A 20,411-nucleotide genomic window follows, 5' to 3' on the forward strand; every position below is an offset into this window, starting at 1 on the left:
CCTTCTCATTGCCTTTTTCTCCTTGCCTTCTCATTGCCTTTTTCTCCTTGCCTTCTCATTGCCTTTTCTCCTTGCCTTCTCATTGCCTTTTTCTCCTTGCCTTTTCTCCTTGCCTTCTCATTGCCTTTTTCTCCTTGCCTTCTCATTGCCTTTTTCTCCTTGCCTTCTCATTGCCTTCTTCTCCTTGCCTTCTCTGGTCTCCGCCTCGGCGTTTGAGACAGTCTGTCCTCTTTCTCCCTCTCTCTCTTCTTTTTCCTCTTCTTCCTTCCTCCCTGTGCGTGTCTGAAGGCCGACCCACGCGTTCGCACGCGTAGCCGGTGACGGGGTAACGCGTAAGTCCCCGCCCTGGGTAGACATGTAAGGCACGCGCGTACCCCCTGGTAAAGGCCAGGCCCGGGGAGGGGTGATTGCCTGAGCTGATACCTTCTGACCATGCCGATTGGTCCCTCCGTCTGTTTCTCGGGAGGTGTGACCTGAGGTGTAAACATTCACCTAAGGCGGGAGTGCCCTCTGAGAGGGTCCCCACAAGGAAGGAGCGCGCCATCGGAGACGCTGGCAATCATGGGGGATTCCTCCGCAATGGATTCTACTCCATCGCTTTCGACTTCGACCCAAAAACGGAAACGTGACCAGCCAACAGTGACAAAAGTACTACCGCCTGCCCCACAGTTCCTCGTAGTTTCTCGCACTGAGGACGGAAAGGATTTTTCCTCTGTCAACCCTTTTGTTATTCAGAAGGGCGTTGATGCCATAGCCGGATCTGTCAAATCTTGTACCAGGTTGCGTAACGGCACCTTATTACTAGAAACTGAGAATGCCTTTCAGGCACAAAAACTGCTTCGGGCCACCCTCCTGTACACGTTCCCTGTCCGGGTGGAGGCCCACCGAACTTTGAATTCGTCTCGTGGTGTAGTGTATACTAGCTCCCTCGACGGATTGACTGACGAGGAGCTTCAATCTTTCCTCGCTGAGCAGGGCGTGACGGCTGTCCATCGGGTCATGAAAAAGGTCAACAACGACCTTGTACCGACCCGGACACTCTTCTTGACCTTCGATAGTGTTAAGCTGCCATCGCGCATCAAGGCGGGCTACGAGGTTATTTCTGTTCGCCCCTATGTCCCGACACCTACGCGCTGCTACCAGTGTCAGCGTTTCAATCACACTCGACAGTCTTGTTCCAATGCGGCTAAATGTGTCACTTGTGGCAGGGATGCCCATGAGGGTGACTGTCCACCTCCGTCTCCTCATTGTGTGAACTGTCAGGGTGACCATGCCGCATCCTCCCGCGACTGTCCTGTCTATAAGGACGAACGTTGCATCCAAGAAATTCGTGTCAAAGAGAAAGTGTCAACCTCGGCTGCTCGCAAGCTATTGGCTAGTAGGAAGCCCACGCTGCTCCCAGCGGGGAAATATAGTACTGTCCTCGCCTCTCCTCGGACTACCCGGGAGGTCGCCACCCAGACATGCGATCTGACCTTCAGCACCACGGTCGTCCGTTCGGCCAGTGCTAAGATCGCGCGGTCGACGTCTCCTCTTCCTCCCATCACACCACAGACACCAGCCACTTCCTCAGCTTCTGCTAAGTCGAAGACACCGAAGTCAGATGCACGGTCCTTCAAGAAGGAACCATCCCGTGCAGACTTCCTCCGTCCCTCGACCTCCCAGCCTTCGACCGATACTTCCACCAAACGTCCTTCCAAAAAGGCGCATAGGAAGCACAGTTCTCCTTCCCCGCCACGGCGCATCTCTTCTCCTGCGCCCCCCAGCGGTTGCCGCCCCAGGCCGTCATCCGTCTCGCCTGGCCGCACCGCCGGTAGCCGTACATCTGGCCGTTCACCGGCGGAGGAAGCTCCCCCTCCCGGCCATCCTCCCGAGATGGCCGATGACCCTATAGACCCCATGGACGATGACTGTCCGCCTACTGATAGCGGCGGCAGTGCTCGCTCGAAGCCAGGCCCTAAGCGGCCTTCGAGGTGACCCCTTCTCTCATCTTCCTTTTCTTACGATGGCACTTATTCACTGGAATATTCGCAGCATTCGCTCCAACCGAGAGGACTTGAAGTTGCTGCTCCGCTTGCATCGTCCGCTCGTCGTAGCCCTCCAGGAAACGAAGCTACGCCCATGCGATCACATTGCCTTGGCACACTACACCTCTGTGCGTTTTGACCTACCCCCTATGGTAGGTATCCCAGCTCATGGAGGGGTTATGTTGCTGGTCCGGGATGATATTTACTACGATCCCATCACGTTGCACACCGGCCTGCAGGCAGTTGCCATCCGCATTACTCTCCCCACTTTTACGTTTTCCTTTTGTACCGTTTACACTCCATCGTCATCTGCCGTTACCAGGGCAGACATGATGCAACTTATTGCTCAGCTACCTGCACCGTTTTTGTTAACTGGAGACTTCAATGCCCACCATCCCCTTTGGGGTTCTCCAGCCTCCTGCCCGAGGGGCTCCTTGTTAGCAGACCTTTTCAACCAGCTCAATCTTGTCTGCCTTAATACTGGCGCCCCTACTTTTCTTTCGGACACATCTCATACCTATTCCCATTTAGACCTCGCTATATGTACTCCCCAACTTGCACGCCGGTTTGAGTGGTATGCACTTGCTGATACATATTCGAGCGACCACTTCCCGTGTGTTATCCATCTCCTGCAGCATACTCCCTCTCCGTGCTCCTCTAGTTGGACCATCTCCAAGGCAGACTGGGGGCTCTTTTCTTCCAGGGCGACCTTTCAGGATCAAACCTTCACAAGCTGCGATCGTCAGGTCGCACACCTCACGGAAGTCATTCTCGCTGCTGCTGAATATTCCATCCCTCACCCTACTTCTTCTCCACGTCGCGTACCGGTCCCCTGGTGGACAGCAGCATGTAGAGACGCTTTACACGCTCGTCGACGTGCTTTACGCACATTTAAACGCCACCCTACAGTGGCGAATTGTATCAATTATAAACGATTACGTGCTCAGTGTCGTCGTATTATCAAAGAAAGCAAGAAAGCCAGCTGGGCTGCTTTCACAAGCACCTTCAACAGTTTTACTCCTTCTTCTGTTATCTGGGGTAGCCTGCGCCGGCTATCTGGCACTAAGGTCCACTCACCAGTTTCTGGCTTGAAGGTCGCGAATGACGTCCTTGTGGCCCCTGAGGCTGTCTCCAATGCCTTCGGCCGCTTTTTCGCAGAGGTTTCGAGCTCCGCTCATTACCACCCTGCCTTCCTCCCCCGCAAACAGGCAGAGGAGGCTAGGCCACCTAACTTCCGCTCCTCGAATTGTGAAAGTTATAATGCCCCAATCACCATGCGGGAACTCGAAAACGCACTTGGACGATCACGGTCCTCCGCTCCAGGGCCTGATTCTATTCATATTCAGATGCTGAAGAACCTTTCTCCTGCGGGTAAAGGTTTTCTTCTTCGTACATACAATCGCATCTGGATTGAGGGACATGTTTCCGCATGCTGGCGCGAGTCTATTGTTGTCCCGATTCCTAAGCCGGGGAAGGACAAGCACTTGCCTTCCAGTTATCGACCTATCTCACTTACCAGCTGTGTCTGTAAAGTGATGGAGCGAATGGTTAACTCTCGATTGGTTTGGCTGCTCGAGTCTCGACGCCTACTTACCAATGTACAATGTGGATTTCGTAGGCGCCGCTCTGCTGTTGACCATCTGGTTACCTTGTCGACCTTCATTATGAATAACTTCTTGCGGAAGCGCCCGACTGCGGCTGTGTTCTTTGATTTGGAGAAGGCTTACGACACCTGTTGGAGGGCGGGCATTCTCCGCACCATGCATACATGGGGCCTTCGCGGTTGCCTCCCTCTTTTTATTCGTTCCTTTTTAATGGATCGACAGTTCAGGGTACGTGTGGGTTCTGTCCTGTCCGACACTTTTCGCCAGGAGAATGGGGTGCCACAGGGCTCAGTTTTGAGCGTCGCTCTCTTCGCCATCGCGATCAATCCAATAATGGATTGCCTCCCAGCTGATGTATCAGGCTCCCTTTTCGTGGATGATTTTACCATCTATTGCAGCGCGCAGTGTACACGTGTCCTGGAGCTCTGTCTTCAGCGTTCTCTTGACCGTCTTTACTCCTGGAGTGTCGCCAATGGCTTCTGTTTTTCTGCCGAGAAGACGGTCTGTATTAACTTCTGGCGCTACAAAGAGTTTCTCCCACCGTCCTTACAACTCGGTCCCGTTGCTCTCCCAATCGTGGAGACAACCAAATTTTTAGGCCTTACATTTGACAGGAAACTTAGCTGGTATCCACATGTGTCATATTTGGCCGCCCGTTGTACCCGTTCTTTAAATGTCCTCCGTGTTCTCAGTGGTATGTTGTGGGGAGCGGATCGAAGCGTCCTACTTCGTCTATATCGGTCGATCGTCTGCTCCAAGCTGGATTATGGGAGCTTCGTATACTCCTCTGCACGGCCATCCATCTTACGCCACCTCAACTCCATACAACATCGGGGTTTACGACTTGCGATCGGAGCATTTTATACTAGTCCCGTAGAGAGTCTTCATGCTGACGCTGGCGAATTGCCACTCACCTACCGGCGCGATATACTGCTTTGTCGGTATGCCTGTCGGCTACTGTCAATGCCCGACCATCCGTCTTATCGTTCCTTTTTTGATGACTCTCTCGACCGTCAATACGGGTTGTATGTCTCTGCCCTGCTACCCCCTGGAGTTCGCTTTCGTCGCCTCCTTCAACACCTTAATTTTTCACTCCCTGCAACCTTTCGAGTGGGCGAGAGCCACACGCCACCTTGGCTCCAGGCTCAGGTCCGCGTTCACCTTGACCTCAGCTCGCTCCCAAAAGAGGTCACCCCCGGTTCGGTCTACCACTCCCGTTTTTTGGAACTTCGTTCGAAGTTCATCAACATGACTTTCATTTATACAGATGGCTCTAAGACCAATGACGGGGTCGGGTGTTCCTTTATTGTCGGGGCACAAAGTTTCAAATACCGGCTCCGTGGCCATTGTTCGGTCTTCACAGCTGAGCTCTTTGCCCTCTACCAGGCTGTTCTTTACATCTGCCGCCACCGACATTCTGCTTATGTCATCTGCTCCGACTCCCTGAGCGCCATCCAGAGGCTCAGTGATCCGTACCCGGTTCACCCTTTCGTACACTGGATCCAACGCTCTCTTCAGCAGCTGGTGGACGTCGGTTCTCCGGTTAGCTTTATGTGGGTTCCTGGCCATGTCGGTATCCCTGGGAACGAAGCTGCAGATGCCACGGCCAAGGCTGCGGTCCTCCAGCCTCGGACAGCTTCTTGTTGTGTCCCTTCGTCCGATTTTAGCAGGGTCATTTGTCGGCGCGTTGTGTCGCTGTGGCATGCCGATTGGGCTGCACTTACAGACAACAAGCTTCGGGCCTTAAAACCTCTTCCCGTGGCTTGGACGTCCTCCTCACGCCCTTCTCGGCGGGAGGAGGTAGTTTTGGCCCGGTTAAGAATTGGACACTGCCGGTTCAGCCTTCGTCATCTGCTGACGGCTGCGCCGGCGCCATTCTGCCCATGTGGGCACTTGCTGACGGTTCGACACATTTTAATGTCCTGTCCAGATTTTAACACACTGCGTCTAGATCTTAACCTGCCAAGTACTTTCGATGCCATTTTAGCGGATGACCCACGAGCAGCTGCTCGTGTTCTTCGTTTTATCAATTTGACAAACCTCTCTAAGGACATTTGATGATGCTGTTTTTTAATTATATGCCTGTCAGTCTGTCTTTTATTGTGTTTTCCCTTTTAGTTGTTGTTTTAAACTTGTGCCTGGCGGTGCATTCCTAACGTAGCCTGGGCGCTAATGACCATTGAAGTTGTGCGCCCTAAAACCACAAAAAAAAAAAAAAAAAAGAGCATGCACAGGGGTTGAGTGAAACAGAATGTATTAAGATCTGTCTCTGGAAATGTGGACAATAACAATTTTTTCACAGCAACTTGGCCATTCTCTGACTTCGATCTGATGGTGTGCTCTTCTGCTCTGATGGATTTGGTCCACTGGGTTGATGACCTCCACTCCAGCGATCACTTCCTTCTTTCTGTCTGCATAGTGCAAAGAAGAGTATTAGATGGGAGCACCTCACAAGTGGATGCTATGCAAGGCAAACTGGACATATTTTAGCTAGCTGACTGCACTTCAGCAGCAAGATAGTGTTAGCAATTTGAATAGATCGCATTACCATCATGATCCGCTCTGTTGCTGATGTGATGAATCTGTACCAAAATTCTCAGGCCATAACAGTAGGCAACCTCTTCCATGATGGAATGATCAATGTTGTGCAATAAGGAACAGGTAGGCAGTGCTGCAAAATTTTCAAGGGTAATCCATTGGCAGGAAACCTCGGAGCCTTTTGGCTAGCGACAGCGAAATCCCGACGACAGTGAAGGAGAGTGAAAAATGATCATGGCATGAGCTTCTGAAGTCCATTAACTGGTCAGCTTCCACCAGTGTAGTATGGGAATAAGTAAGGGAGATCTTTGGAAAAAGGACGTCTTGTGCATTAGCTGCGTTATGGGACAACGAACTTCTGAGAGTCACACACATGAAGACAGTACAGACTGTGACATTGTTCAGATGTCCAATAACCAACCCTTTCCCATGTGGGAATTGAACACATTGCTATCTACAGCTCACTAGACTGTGCATGGTCTGGACTTGGGACCGACTTGGGACCTTAACGTTGTATTGAATGGAGTCCCACTTGCCATTCCACCACAGGGCTCACAATTCTTTTGTAAGTTCGTGTGTGATGCACGCAGGGCCCCAACCTGTTGCAGCCCAGCCTTCCTCCCTGGGCTGCATTTCCTTCCCTTGCCTCTCCCTCCCTGTCCTTGCTTATTCCCCTCTGCCCCCTCCTTCGCCTCTCTTGGTGTTCTTACATGTCAACCTAGCTACCACCTGGTTTCTTTTATTCCTTGCAGTTTTGTTCTCTTTACCTTCTCTCTTTCATCCTTCCTTTTTGGTTTTTTTGGACACCATTTGGGGTTCGAACGCCACTCTTAAATTTTTTATTCATAGTGTGAGCCATTTGGGCAAGAACTGCCTCTTTAGCATCTACGGCATGGATTCCTCCCCTCCCCCCCCCCTTCCTTCCCCTCTTCCTTCCCTGCTGCAGACCACCTCTGCTATGCTAGATCATCAGCACGTGTAGCCAGTCTGTGTGGTGGGGCTGTTAAGTACCCATCTGGCTTAGCCCCCTGACAACTCGGGAATCACAATTATGATAACAGAGCTGTTGCTCCCCATGTATGTATGGGTGTGGTTGCTTGTCATTCCAGAGTATCGAAACTCATGGCAATGCCCACCGTGTTAGACAGCCCTTCTTGTAGCTGGGTGGCTCGCGCCCATGGCGAGAGCCCCTGATTGGGAGTGGGTGATACCAGGGCAAATACGTTGCACATGAAGCGTTTCATGTTCCAAAAATCTGGCTGTCTCCTAAGGCCATCTCTTTGACGTAGTAACGGATCATTGAATGCTACTTCATATGTCCATGTGGTCTCTTCTCCCCCTCCCCCTCCCCCTGCAGATCCAGGGGTTAGAATAGGCTCGAGGTATTCCTGCCTGTAATAAGAGGCGACTAAAAGGAGTCCACACGTTTCGGCCTTCATGTGATGGTCCTCTGTAGACTTTGACCTCCATTTTTCAAAATTTTCCCAAAGAGCGAGGGCGCTTTACATGGTGCATAGTATCCATCATGCACTGAGACCTCTCGTATCCTTTGTTGCAATGGATCTGCACTTCCAGTCATTCTCCAGTAGTTGGGCGAGGTCACCCTCCAGGGTGCAATTTCCTCCATTCTCTGTGCAATATCGCTTTCTGGCTGTTGATGATAATGGATTTATTAGCTCCTTTGTGCCTGATATCCAGGACAGTCGCCAGTCCGTTGTGGTGGGGCCGACATGTACCCTGTGATTGTAGCCCCGTGACCACACAGGAATCGCTCTGCTGATGCCTGCGCCATTAACTCCCCACATATGCCAAGGAGTAGATACCCGTCACCCTGGGGCATTGGGGCTTCCGACAATGGCTATCCTGCCAGGTAGTCTTTGCTGCAGCTGGGTGGCGCCCATGGGCAGGGACTCTGGTCGGAGTGGGTGGCATCAGGGCCATGACACGCCATGATGCGCAGTATGTCATCTCTTACCGGTGGTCAAACACCAGCAGTCTCTAAGCAGTCAATGTCTAACTTCAGTGCTAAGAAATATGACCCCAAATCAGTCAGGGTCGGTCTTGATCAAAACAGTATCCTCTGCCCAGTCACGGGCACTACTCACCTGTGACAGGCTGGGGGATGTTTCTGATTCCATCACGCCCCATAAGAGCTTAAATATGATCCAGGGTATCATATTTCACAGGGACTTTCTTTTGCAGTCTGACAATGAGCTGCGCCAATTTAGAGCGGCGAGGTGTCTTTCATCCAGCGCGTCCACCAGGGTCAGAGGGATAATCAGGTTGCCACCGGTGCCTTCATCTTGGCCTTCAAAGATGACACATTACCTGGGGAGGTCAAGGTGATGGTCTACTGCTGTGACGTAAAGCCATATATCCCACTCCCAATGTGGTGCTTTAAGTGCTGGAAATTCAGCCATATGTCTTCCCGCTGTACTTCCAGTGTCACCTGTCGGGGTTGTGGATGTCCTCCACATCCCAGTACTGCATGTGCACCACCTCTCACCTGCGTCAACTGAGGAGAGCACCATTTGCCTTGCTCACCAGACTGCAGGATTCTCCAGAAATAATGAAAAAAATGGAATACAAGACCCTGGACCGATTGACCTACACAGAGAATAAGAGAAAATATGAGAGGCTACATCCAGTGCATATGACGGCAACCTATGCCGCTGGTACTGCAACGGTTCTACCATCTTCTGTTCCGCTGCGTACAGTTAGCTCTCAGAGCTGTCAGACTCCACCTACCCCCTCGATGGTGGGGGCAAATCCCTCCCTGTTGCTCCTGCACAACCTACTTCAGAAGCAACCCCCCCCCCCCCCCCACAGCTCCCCCCCCCCCTGCCCTCGATCATTGGGAACATCAGTCCCCACTTCTCAGCTGCAGAAGCGTAAGTTCTTCAGCTCTTCTTGCCAGGAAGGGATCCCTGGGTTACTCCCTTCCCAGGTTCCTACTAGTGGCACCCGCCTGTGGCTGAAGCAACCACAGGTTGCAGGGCTTCACAGTCCTCCTCAGCCCCTGAGACTGAATCAGTGAAGCCCTCCCAGCCGGACAAACCTAAGGAGCAGTGAGGAAAAACCTAGAAAGAAAAAGACCCCCAAGACTCACACCACCACTACCTGCAAGCTCTGTGTCTGAGGACCTAGATCTCGCGGGGCCCTCAGACACAATGCATGTTGATTGCACAGGCAGCAGGTGACCCTGAGGCATAGACTGCCTCCTTGAGTGTTTCATGCCTTCCCAGTCTCACGATCACGTAATCCTCTAGCGGAATTGTGGCGGTTTTTCCACCATGTGGCGGAGCTATGGGAATTGTTAAGCTTTACACCTGTTTTCTGCATTGCCCTCCAGGAAACCTGGTTCCCGTCAGTGGGGACCCCTGCCCTCCGCAACTATAAGGGATATTACAGGAACCGTAGCAACTATAATAGTGTGTCAGGTGGAATTTGCGTCTATGTCCTGAACTCAGTATGTAGTGAACCTGTGCCCCTTCAAACCCCTCTTGAAGCTGTGGCTCTCAGGATAAGGACGACGCAGGAAATAACTGCAATGTTTATCTTCCTCCAGAGGGCTGCACTGATTGATCAACTCCTAATACCTTTCCTACTTGTGTGAGATTTTAATGTCCATAACCCCTAGTGGGGTAGCACCATGCTTACTGGCTGTGGCAGAGATGTCGAAAATGTGCTGTCTCAACTTGACCTCTGCCTCTTAAATACTGGGGCACCACACATTTCTGTGTGCCTCATAGTAGTTACTCGGCCATTAATTTATCAATTTGCAGCCCAGGATTTCTCCCATCTATTCACTGGAGAGCACATGATAACCTGTGTGGTAGTGACCACTTCCCCATCTTCCTGTCACTCCCCTGGCGTCATTCCTACGGATGCCTACATAGGTGGGCTTTGAACAAGGCAGAATGGGGAGCCTTCACCTCTGCTGTCACTGTTGAATCTCCCCCACATGGTGCCATCGATGTTGTGATTGAGCAGGTCACTACAACCATAACTTCTGCAGCGAAAAACATTATCACTCCTTCCCTAGGGTGCCCCTGACAAAAGACAGTCCCTTGGTGGTTGCCGGAAGTTGCTGTGGCAATTAAAGATTGTCGACAAGCTCTACAGTGACATAAATGGAACACTTCCCTAGAGCACAAAAAAAAAATAGTGCTTAAGCGGCTCCGTGCCTGCATTCGCGAGCTTATAAAATGATGCAAACAGCAGTGTAGGGAAAGGTATGTGTCGACCATTGGGTGCCATACGTCACCTTCCCAAGTATGGACAAAGGTCTCGGTTCTCTCGCAGGGAATTAGTTGTCCTCTACGGGCTCCACATTGGCCGTTCGCGACTAATGCATCGTTACCTCTTCCGTCATGAGGACTCATCTCGGTGTCGTTGTGGCTCACAAATGACAGTTGTCCACATCTTGCTGGACTGCCCACTTTTAGCCACTCTGCGGTAGACTTTTAACTTTCCCAGCAGTCTACCTTCGGTGTTGGGCGACAATGCCACAATAGCAGTTTACGTTTTATTCATGAGGGTGGGTTTTATCATTTAATCTAAGTTTTGGCACATGTCCTTTGCCCCTGTGTCCTTGACCCTAGTGCTTTAAGGGTGGAGGTTTTAATGTGTTGCAGAGCGGCTGGCTTCTCCTTTTTACTGTCAGGGTCAGCCAGCTATGGTAATCTGATCTCTTATTTTGATCTCTGTTTCTTGCATCTCTCTGTGGTTTTCTTGTCTGATTTTGTCCATTTTAGTGTTTGTTGCCCTTCTGTCATTCTTCCAGCTGTGTTTTGTATGTCTCCCACCTTTGTGGAATTATTTTAATCGGAATGAGGGACCTATGAGTAGCAGTTTGCCCCCCCCCCCCCTCCCGTTTTTAAACCAACCAACCAAGCCTCTCCTCCCCTGACTACATCATGCGATGTGAGCCAGGTTCTCAGGCTTGGGGTGAAACACTTTCCCCACTACCTGGGCTATGCTAGGACAGACGGGGTCACATGCACTGACACAAATTACTTATTTTTTGAAACTTCCTGGCAGATTAAAACTGTGTGCTGGACCGAGACTCAAACTCGGGACCTTTGCCTTTTGCGGGCAAGTGCTCTACCAACTGAGCTACCCAAGCACAACTCACACCCCATCCTCACAGCTTTACTTCTGCCAGTACCTCGCCTCCTTCCTTCCAAACTTTACAGAAGCTCTCCTGCGAATCTAGGAGAACTAGCACTTCTGAAAGAAAGGATTTTTCTGAGACTTGGCTTAGCCACAGCCTGGGGGATGTTTCCAGAATGAGATTATCACTCTGCAGCGGAGTGTGCGCTGATATGAAACTACCTGGCAGATTAATTTTGGTGAAATGGAGTCTCTCAGTAAGATCAGGTCGTGTTCCCTGTTGATCAAAACTTCTTCTGCCACACGATCCGCAGCTCTTCGTGTTTATCATCTTGGTGACATCCCTGTGTCCATTTCACCTCAGTTATCTTTGAATGTGGTCCAGGGAGTCTTTTTCATAGGGGTCTCATCCTTCAAACTGATGAGGAACTCTGTGCCAATCTGGAACGATGGGGCATTCATTTTGTTCGGTATGTGCAGAAAGGTTGTAAGGACATAAATATCGGTGCCTTTGTTCTCGCATTTGAGGAAGGTACCCTCCCAGAGGAGGTCAATGTGAAGTGTTGTTGATGTTGTCGTGCCACCTGTGAAGCACTTTTGGTGCTTGTGTTTTGGGCACTTGTCTCCCAGATGTACAGCTGTCCCTCTACGTGATGACTGTGGACACATACCCAACGAGGGGGGACCCTGGCGTTCCGCCACCTGTGTGCGTAAATTATCACAACCTCCACTCTCCGTGGTCACCAGACTGCCTGGCTTACAAGGAAAGAAAAGGAGATACAAGAGCATAAGTCCCTAGATCGTTTATCTTACACTGAGGCTAGTCAGAAATTGGACCAACTTCAACCTGTGATGACGACTTCTACTTTTGCCTCTGTTATGTTTTTTCTCCCTCTTCCTTATCTCACTCCCATCCCCCTCTCCTCTCCCAAGTGGTTCCCACACCCTGCTGTTTGGGTGCTGCTGCCCTCTGCACTCCTCCCCCTGGCATCTCTCAGGCTGGAGGCCTGCTACCACAACTTGGCCAGGGGCACACAGTCTGTGCACCTGAAGGTCTCCCACTCTCTTTTGGTTCTGTATCTTGCAGATGCCAGCTCTCCCTCTGTGCTGTGCCCTCCTCAACCTATGAAAGAGGAGGTGGAGCACATCTTACTTACGGATGTCATCTCATCGTCGTCGGTGACGGATGGTGACCTGGTGCCATAATTGGTTCCAGTCCATTTGCCTCACATTTGGATACCTGTTCCACGATTATTCAGCCCAGTCTGTGATTATTCGACAGAACTGTAATGGATTCTGTCGTCACCTCACAGGTTTACAGTTCCATATTGGTTTTTACTCGGCAACTTGAGTCATTCTCTGGGAATCTCATTTTACTGTTTCTCACTAACCGATTGTTCATGAACTTCGCGATAGTACCTTTGTGTGACGGCTCTCGGACTGTCTGTGGTGGTCGGGTTTGCCTTCGTCATTGGCACTGGTGTTTTTTGATATTGGCTTCAGGAACTCTGCTCGGTATTTACAGAAGAGCTATTTGTCCTGTCTCGGGTTACGCAGTACATCTGGCGACACAGGCTTTTCAGGTGTGTCATCTGCTCCAACTCTCTTGGTGCCCTCGAAAGCCTCTGTGTGCTGTACACCGTCCATCCCTTTGTGCGACGGATCCAGGAAAGCTGTCACTTGCTATATCTTAATGGAGCCACAGTGATGTTTGTGCATTCCTGATCGTGTCGGTCTGACAGGAAACGAGGCCACTGACACTGCTGTCGAGGCTGCAGTCCTTGTACCTCAGTCAGCTAGTTCTTAGATTCCCTCCGACGATCTCTTGTGTTGCCGTCTCTTAGCAGGTCGTGTCACTTCGGCTTCACCACTGGTCCTCCCTTCGTGGGAACAACCTCTGGGTTATTACACCTCTCCCAGCAGCTTTGATGACCACCTCTAGACCCTCTCGCCGTGAGATTGTATTAGCTGGATTGCATATTGGGCACTGTCTTTTTAGCCATCACCATTTCTTAAGTGATGCTCTCCCACCACTTTGTACTGATTGCTCTCAACCTTTGATGGTCCCCCATTTCCTGACTGGATGCCCTTTTTTTAACCACTTATATTGTCATCTGTGTTTGCTGTCTGAGTTACCAGCCGTCTCAGTGAATGATGTGCGGACTGTTGACCACGTTTTACTTTTTATCTATTGTAGCAAAATGTCGAAGGATGTTTAATTTTTAGTTCGGGACCTCCTTTTCTCTATGGCATATTTTATAGACATTTCTCCACGTCTCTGTTTTTAGTTGTCCTCTCTTCTGTCAGTTGGGATTAATGTGTAGTCGGTTTTAATACCTCTTTGTCTTCGTTTCCTACATTTCTGACACGGGCGTGTATGACCGTATTTGCTTTTGAACACTAAAACAAAACAGACAGATGACTCTTTGTGTTCAGAGCCAGGTCGGCCCTTTGAGGGCTTCCAGTGGTATTTGCACATTGGTCTGTATGGATATTGTTAGTATGTGGATCCCACTTCGTACCACAGTGGAAGCAGTTTCTGTCTGGGTCCACTTGGACTTTGCAGTCACGATTTGCAGTCTGTACCTCCCTCCTGACAGGCCACCTACATCTGCCGGCCTGACTGTCTTGCTTCAGCATTTCCCCTCTTCCTTTCTCCTACTTGGAGGAGATTTTAATGCCCATCACACTTTGTGGGGAAGTGCTTTTTCATCTAGTCTGGGGCTCTTCATTGGCCAATTTTTTGCGGATCACAACCTGTGCCTTCGTAGTAATGGTTCTTCTACTCATTTTCTTCCCATGATTGAGCTTCTGGCCCTGACTCCATTCGTAAGCAATTGCTTCAACACTTTAATCCTTTACGATGACAGTATCCCTTCAAGGTGTTTAACTGTACGTAGCTCTCAGGATTTTTCCCATCTCTATGGAGGGACAGTATTGTAGTTCCTGTCGTTAACCTGGCAAGGATCCATTATTCCTTGATATTTACTGGCCCATCAGCCTGACAAATGTCCCCTGCAAGTTACTAGATCAGATGGTGGCTAGTTGGCCCAGTTGGGTCCTTGAATCTTGGGACCTTTTATACCTGTACCAGTACAGTTTCCAGGGGGGTTGGTTTCCAATCAGTCATCTGCTTCAGTTGGAAACCACAGTTCAACAGGCCTTTTCTCAGCACTGCCATCTTGTCTCAGTTTCATTCGACCTTCGTAAGGCCTACAACACAGCTTGGCACTGTCACATCCTCCTTACACCCAATTAGTGGGGTCTTCAGGGCCCCCTCCCGATTTTTATTTGCCAGTTCCTGCCCCCGGTTGGCACTGTTCTCAGCTCTCCCTGTATTCAGGGCTCTGTATTAAGTGGCCTTCTTTTTCTAGTCACTATTGGTGAACTTGGGGTCTCTGCTGGACAGTTGGTCACCCCTGCTCTGTATGTGAATGATACCTGTATTAGGGCTAGCTCCCACTTGGTGGTCTCTGTGGAATGACAGCTCCAGGATGTCATATGGTGTGCTTCTACGTAGACACTCTTGTATGGTTTTCAGTTTTCTCCCCGTAAATGGAGGGTCATTTCTGTCACTGTACAACAGTCCAGCTTGATACAGAGCTCTACCTTGGTGCCCAACACCTTACTGTGATCCTTCAGTTCCATTTCTTGGGTTTTATTTTTGACAACAAACGTACTTGGTTGCCCCATATCCGTCATCTGAAGATTGGCTGTTTTCGTAAACTCAGTGTTCTTCGCTTCCGTGCCCACACCTCTTGGGGTGCGGATCGTACAACCCTTCTCCACCTTTACGGGGTGTTAGTTTGGACTCGTCCGACTGTGGTTGTCAATTTCATGGATTAGTTGCCCCTTCCACACTGCTCCTCTTGGAGCCATTTCACTATGTGGTATCCGTTTAGCCACCAGCACCTTTTGCACTAACCCTGTTGATAGTCTTCTTGTTGACACTAGGATCTGTCCCCTTTTGATTCGACAGTCCCAGCTTCTGTTTTCCTAAGTTATCACTATCTGCTCTTCCCCTGCTCACCCCTACTGTTCTATTCTTTTTGCAGCTTCAAGTCATTGCTCGCCCGCTGCCCACGCTGAACCAGTTGGGTTCAGTCTCACTTCTCTCTACTGTGACGTCCATGTCCCCTCCTCGTACTCTTCTCCAATTTCTCTCCTGACCAACCCCCTTGGTTAGTTTCTCGGCGATGGTTTTGGATGGATCTCTTCTGGAGTCTGAAAGCCTTCATCACTCCAATGGTGTCCCATTCTTTGTTTCGAACACTCCTACAGGAGTTACAGGTTGCCATTGTTTTTTACAGTTGCACTGTGCTTACTGACCAAGGCAGAGATGTCGAAACTTTACTGTCTCAGTTCAACCTCTGCCTCTTAAATACTGGGGCCACTACACATTTCAGTGTGGCTCATGGTAGTTACTTGGCCATTGATTTATCACTCTGCAGCCCAGGACTTCTTCCTTATATCCACTGGAGAGCACATGACGACCTGTGTTCTAGTGACCACTTCCTCATCTTCCCGTCACTGCCTCAGTGTCATTCCCATGGACACCTGCCCAGATGGGCTTTAAACAAGGCGAACTGGGAAACTTTCAACTCTGCTGTCACCATTGAATCTCCCCCACATGGGAACATTGATGCAATGTTTGAGCAGGAGACTACAACAATCAATTCTGCGGCAGAAAATGCGATCCCTTGCTCTTCAACGTGGCCCCATTGAAAGGCAGTCCTGTGGTGGTTGCCAGAGGTCGCTGAAGCAATTAAGGAGCTTCTGCAAGCTCTACACCACCCTTCCCTGGAGCACCTCATAGCCTTTAAATGGCTCCGTGTCTGCGTTCGCCAACTTATCGAATGATGGAAAAGGAGTGTTGTGATAGATATGTCTCGACCACTGGGTGCCATACGTCACCTTCCCAAGTCTGGGCTAGGATCAAACGTATTTTCGGGTACCAGACGCCAACAGGTGTTCCTGGTCTTAACATAAATGTCTTATTATCTACCGACGCAATCGCGATTGCCAATCTCTATGCTCTAGCCTCTGCATTTCAGAATTACCCCCCAGTCTTTCGCACTCTCTTATGGCAGCTGGAAGGGAAAGTCCTCTTGTTCACTACATTCCACAGTGAATCCTGTAATGCCCCATTTACAGAGTGGGAGGTCTTCAGTGCCCTTGCACATTGCCCCGACACTGCCTCTGGGCCAGACCGGATCCACAGTCAAATGATTAAACATCTCTCTTCTGACTACAAGCGACATCTCCTCATCATCTTCAACCGGATCTGGTGCGATGGCATCTTTCCTTCACAATGGCGGAAGAGCATCATCATTCCAGTGCTCAAACCAGGTAAAAACTCACTTGATGTGGATAGCTATTAGCCCATCAGCCTCACCAGCATTCTTTGTAAGTTGCTGGAATGTATGGTGTGTCGGTGGTTTGGTTGGGTCCAGGAGTCATATGGCCTACTGGCTCCATGTCAGGGCAGCTTCCGCCACGATTGCTCTACCACTGATAATTTTGTATCCCTCGAGACTTCCATCCAAACAGCCTTTTCCAGATGCGAACACCTGGTTGCTGTCTTTTTTGATTTTACGAAAAGTGTATGACACGACCTGGTGACATCATATCCTTGCCATATTGTATGAGTGGGTCTCAGGGGCCTGCTCCTGAGTTTTATCCAAAATTTTTTGTTGCTTCATACTTTCTGTGTCCAAGATGGTGCCTCCCATTTTTCCCCCATATCCAGGAGAATGGGGTCCCGCAGGGCTCTGTATTGAGTGTATTTCTTGTTTTTAGTGACCACTAATGGTCTAGAAGCAGCTGTAGGGCCGTCGGACTTGCCTGCTCTGTGTTTAGACGACTTGTGCAATTCGTACTGCTCCACCAGTACTGGTTGCTGAGCGGCACCTACAGGGAGCCATCCACAAGGCACAGTCGTGAGCTCAAGCCCACAGTTTCCAGTTTTCAGCCACAAGTCATGTGCTATACACTTCTGTTGGCGTCATACTGCTCATCCGGAACCAGAACTTTACCTTAATGACGATCCACTCTCTGTAATGAAGACATATTGATTCTTAAGACTGGTTTTCAACACCTGACTGACTTGGCTACATCTCCTTGGTGAGCTTAAGTGGAAGTGCTGGCAGCACCTCATTGCCCTCCATTGCCTGAGTGACACGAACTGGGAATCAGATCGCTCTACACTTCTGCAGCTGTACAGAGCCCTTGTTCAATCCTGCCTTGACTATGGGAGTTAGGTTTATGGTTCGGTGGCGTCCTCAGCATTGCATTTACTCGACCCAGCGCATCACTGTGGCGTTCGCCTAGGAGCTTTTCAGACTAGTCCGGTGACCAGCATTATGGTGGAGGCTGGAGTCCCTCCATTGCAGGTTAGGTGTGCATAACTGCTCACCAGTTACGTTGCACACTTTCGTAGTTCTCCTGCGCATCCTAATTATTGCCTCCATTTCCACCCACGGCGATTCATCTCCCGCATCAACGACCCAGGTCAGGGCTTCCAATTGCACTTCGTGTCCGATCCCTTGTTTCCGAACTGGAGTTCTTGCCTTTACTACCTATACTTCAGGTCCATACATGTAAACCTCCATGGTGTACACCTAGGCCGCAGCTTCGCCTGGTCCTTGCTCATGGCCCTAAGTACTCAGTTAATCCCGTGGCTCTCCGCTGTCACCTTCTCTCAATTCTTGACATGTGCCGAGGCCATGGAGTGGTTTACACCAACGGCTCAATGGCTGATGATCAAGTCGGCTTCACGTATGTCCCCGTGCAGGACATACTGAACAGCATTCCTTGCCCAAAAGCTGCAGTGTTTCCACTGCTGAGCTGGTGGCTATATGTCATGCTCTTGAGCACATCCTTTCATGCCCTGGGGAGTCGTTTCTTCTGTGTACCGACTCCTTGAGCAGCCTACAAGCTTTCGACCAGTGCTACCCCTGTCATCCTTTGGTAGCGACCATCCAGGAGTCCATCTATGCCCTGGAATGGTCCAGTCGTTCAGTGGTGTTTGTCCGGACCACAGATCACGTCAAAATCCCAGGCAATTAACTTGCCAACAGGCTGGCCAAACAGGCCACACAGAAACCGCTTATGGAGATTGGTTTCTCTGCAACTGACCTGCGTTCAGTATTACATCACAAGGTTTTGCGGCTTTGGGAGACAGAATGGCATAACCTCAGTACGCACAACAAACTGCACGCCATTAAGGAGACTACAAATGTGTGGATGATCTCTACGTGGGCTTTTCGCAGGGTCTCTGTGGGCTCCACATTGGCCACACTTGGGTGACACACGGCCACCTCGTGCACCGTGATGAGCCCCCTCAGTGTCCGTGTGGCACCAGGCTGACAGTGGCCCATATCTTGGTGCGCTGTCCTTCTTTGGCTGTCCTGCGATGCTTTGGGTGCCCTGTGATGGACTCTTCAGGTACCGGACTCGTTGCCATTAATTTTAGCTGACAACACCTCATCGGCTAATTTAGTTTTGCGTTTTATATGTGACAGTGGATTTTATCATTCTATATAAGTTTTTGCACATGTCCTTTTGTCACTTTGCGTTCTTGACGCTAATGCTTTTAGTCTGGGTGTTTTTTATGTGTCGCAGAGTGGCTGGCATTTCCTTTTTCTCCTCGTGGTTGGCCAGCCACAGTCATCTGCTCTCTTGTTTTTATCCCTCCTACGTGTTTCTTGCTTCCCTCCGTGGTTTTCTTTTCCTGTTTTGTCCTTAGTAGTATTGGTTGTCCTTCTGTCATTCTTCAGGTTCTTCCATCCTCCTGTTATTGTGCTGTGTCTTTCTTTTTCTTCTTTCACTTGTGCAATTATTTTACTAGGAACAAGGGACCGATGACCTCGCTGTTTGGTTTTTCACTTCTCGTTTCTTCCTTCCTTTTGTTGGTTCCTTTCTTTGCTCTTCTCCACCTCACTGTCTTCCTTACTCTTTCCCTTGACTTCTCCTTGCCTTCTCGTTGCCTTCTTCTCCTTGCCTTCTCATTGCCTTCTTCTCCTTGCCTTCTCATTGCCTTCTTCTCCTTGCCTTCTCATTGCCTTCTTCTCCTTGCCTTCTCCTTGCCTTCTTCTCCTTGCCTTCTCATTGCCTTCTTCTCCTTGCCTTCTCATTGCCTTCTTCTCCTTGCCTTCTCATTGCCTTCTTCTCCTTGCCTTCTCATTGCCTTCTTCTCCTTGCCTTCTCTGGTCTCCGCCTCGGCGTTTGAGACAGTCTGTCCTCTTTCTCCCTCTCTCTCTTCTTTTTCCTTCCTCCCTGTGCGTGCCTGAAGGCCGACCCACGCGTTCGCACACGTAGCCGGTGACAGGGTAACGCGTAATTCCCCGCCCTGGGTAGACATGTAAGGCACGCGCGTACCCCCTGGTAAAAGCCAGGCCCGGGGAGGGGTGATTGCCTGAGCTGATACCTTCTGACCATGCCGATTGGTCCCTCCGTCTGTTCCTCGGGAGGTGTGACCTGAGGTGTAAACATTCACCTAAGGCGGGAGTGCCCTCTGAGAGGGTCCCCACAAGGAAGGAGCGCGCCATCGGAGACGCTGGCAATCATGGGGGATTCCTCCGCAATGGATTCTGCCCAAAAATGGAAACGTGACCAGCCACCAGTGACAAAAGTACTACCGCCTGCCCCACAGTTCCTCGTCGTTTCTCGATCTGAGGACGGAAAGGATTTTTCCTCTGTCAACCCTTTCGTTATCCAGAAGGGCGTAGATGCCATAGCCGGATCTGTCAAATCTTGTACCAGGTTGCGTAACGGTACCTTATTACTAGAAACTGAGAGTGCCTTTCAGGCACAAAAACTGCTTCGGGCCACACTCCTGTACACGTTCCCTGTCCGGGTGGAGGCCCACCGAACTTTGAATTCGTCTCGTGGTGTAGTCTATACTAGCTCCCTCGACGGATTGACTGACGAGGAGATTCAATCTTTCCTCGCTGAGCAGGGCGTGACAGCTGTCCATGATGGTCCATGATGGTGACTGTCCACCTCCGTCTCCTCGTTGTGTGAACTGTCAGGGTGACCATGCCGCATCCTCCCGCGACTGTCCTGTCTATAAGGAAGAACGCTGTATCCAAGAAATTCGGGTCAAAGAGAAAGTGTCCACCTCGGC

At 50.4% G+C, this 20,411-nt stretch overlaps 1 protein-coding gene across 3 annotated transcripts in view; it reads left to right on the plus strand.

Moving 5' to 3' along the window:
- Positions 1-20,411, plus strand: part of LOC126176021 (activated Cdc42 kinase Ack) — a 497,712-nt gene that overhangs the window by 18,583 nt on the left and 458,718 nt on the right. The window contains exon 1 of one of the 3 annotated variants that reach the window (XM_049923147.1): positions 18,594-18,730. The exons of the other annotated variants lie outside the window; for them this stretch is intronic. The gene's annotated coding sequence lies outside the window, so the exon portion shown is untranslated. Of the gene's footprint in view, positions 1-18,593; positions 18,731-20,411 lie in introns of those variants that run through there. 3 annotated transcript variants of the gene reach the window in all.

The sequence above is a fragment of the Schistocerca cancellata genome, chromosome 3, assembly GCF_023864275.1.
Source record: "Schistocerca cancellata isolate TAMUIC-IGC-003103 chromosome 3, iqSchCanc2.1, whole genome shotgun sequence".
Taxonomy (NCBI): domain Eukaryota; kingdom Metazoa; phylum Arthropoda; class Insecta; order Orthoptera; family Acrididae; genus Schistocerca; species Schistocerca cancellata.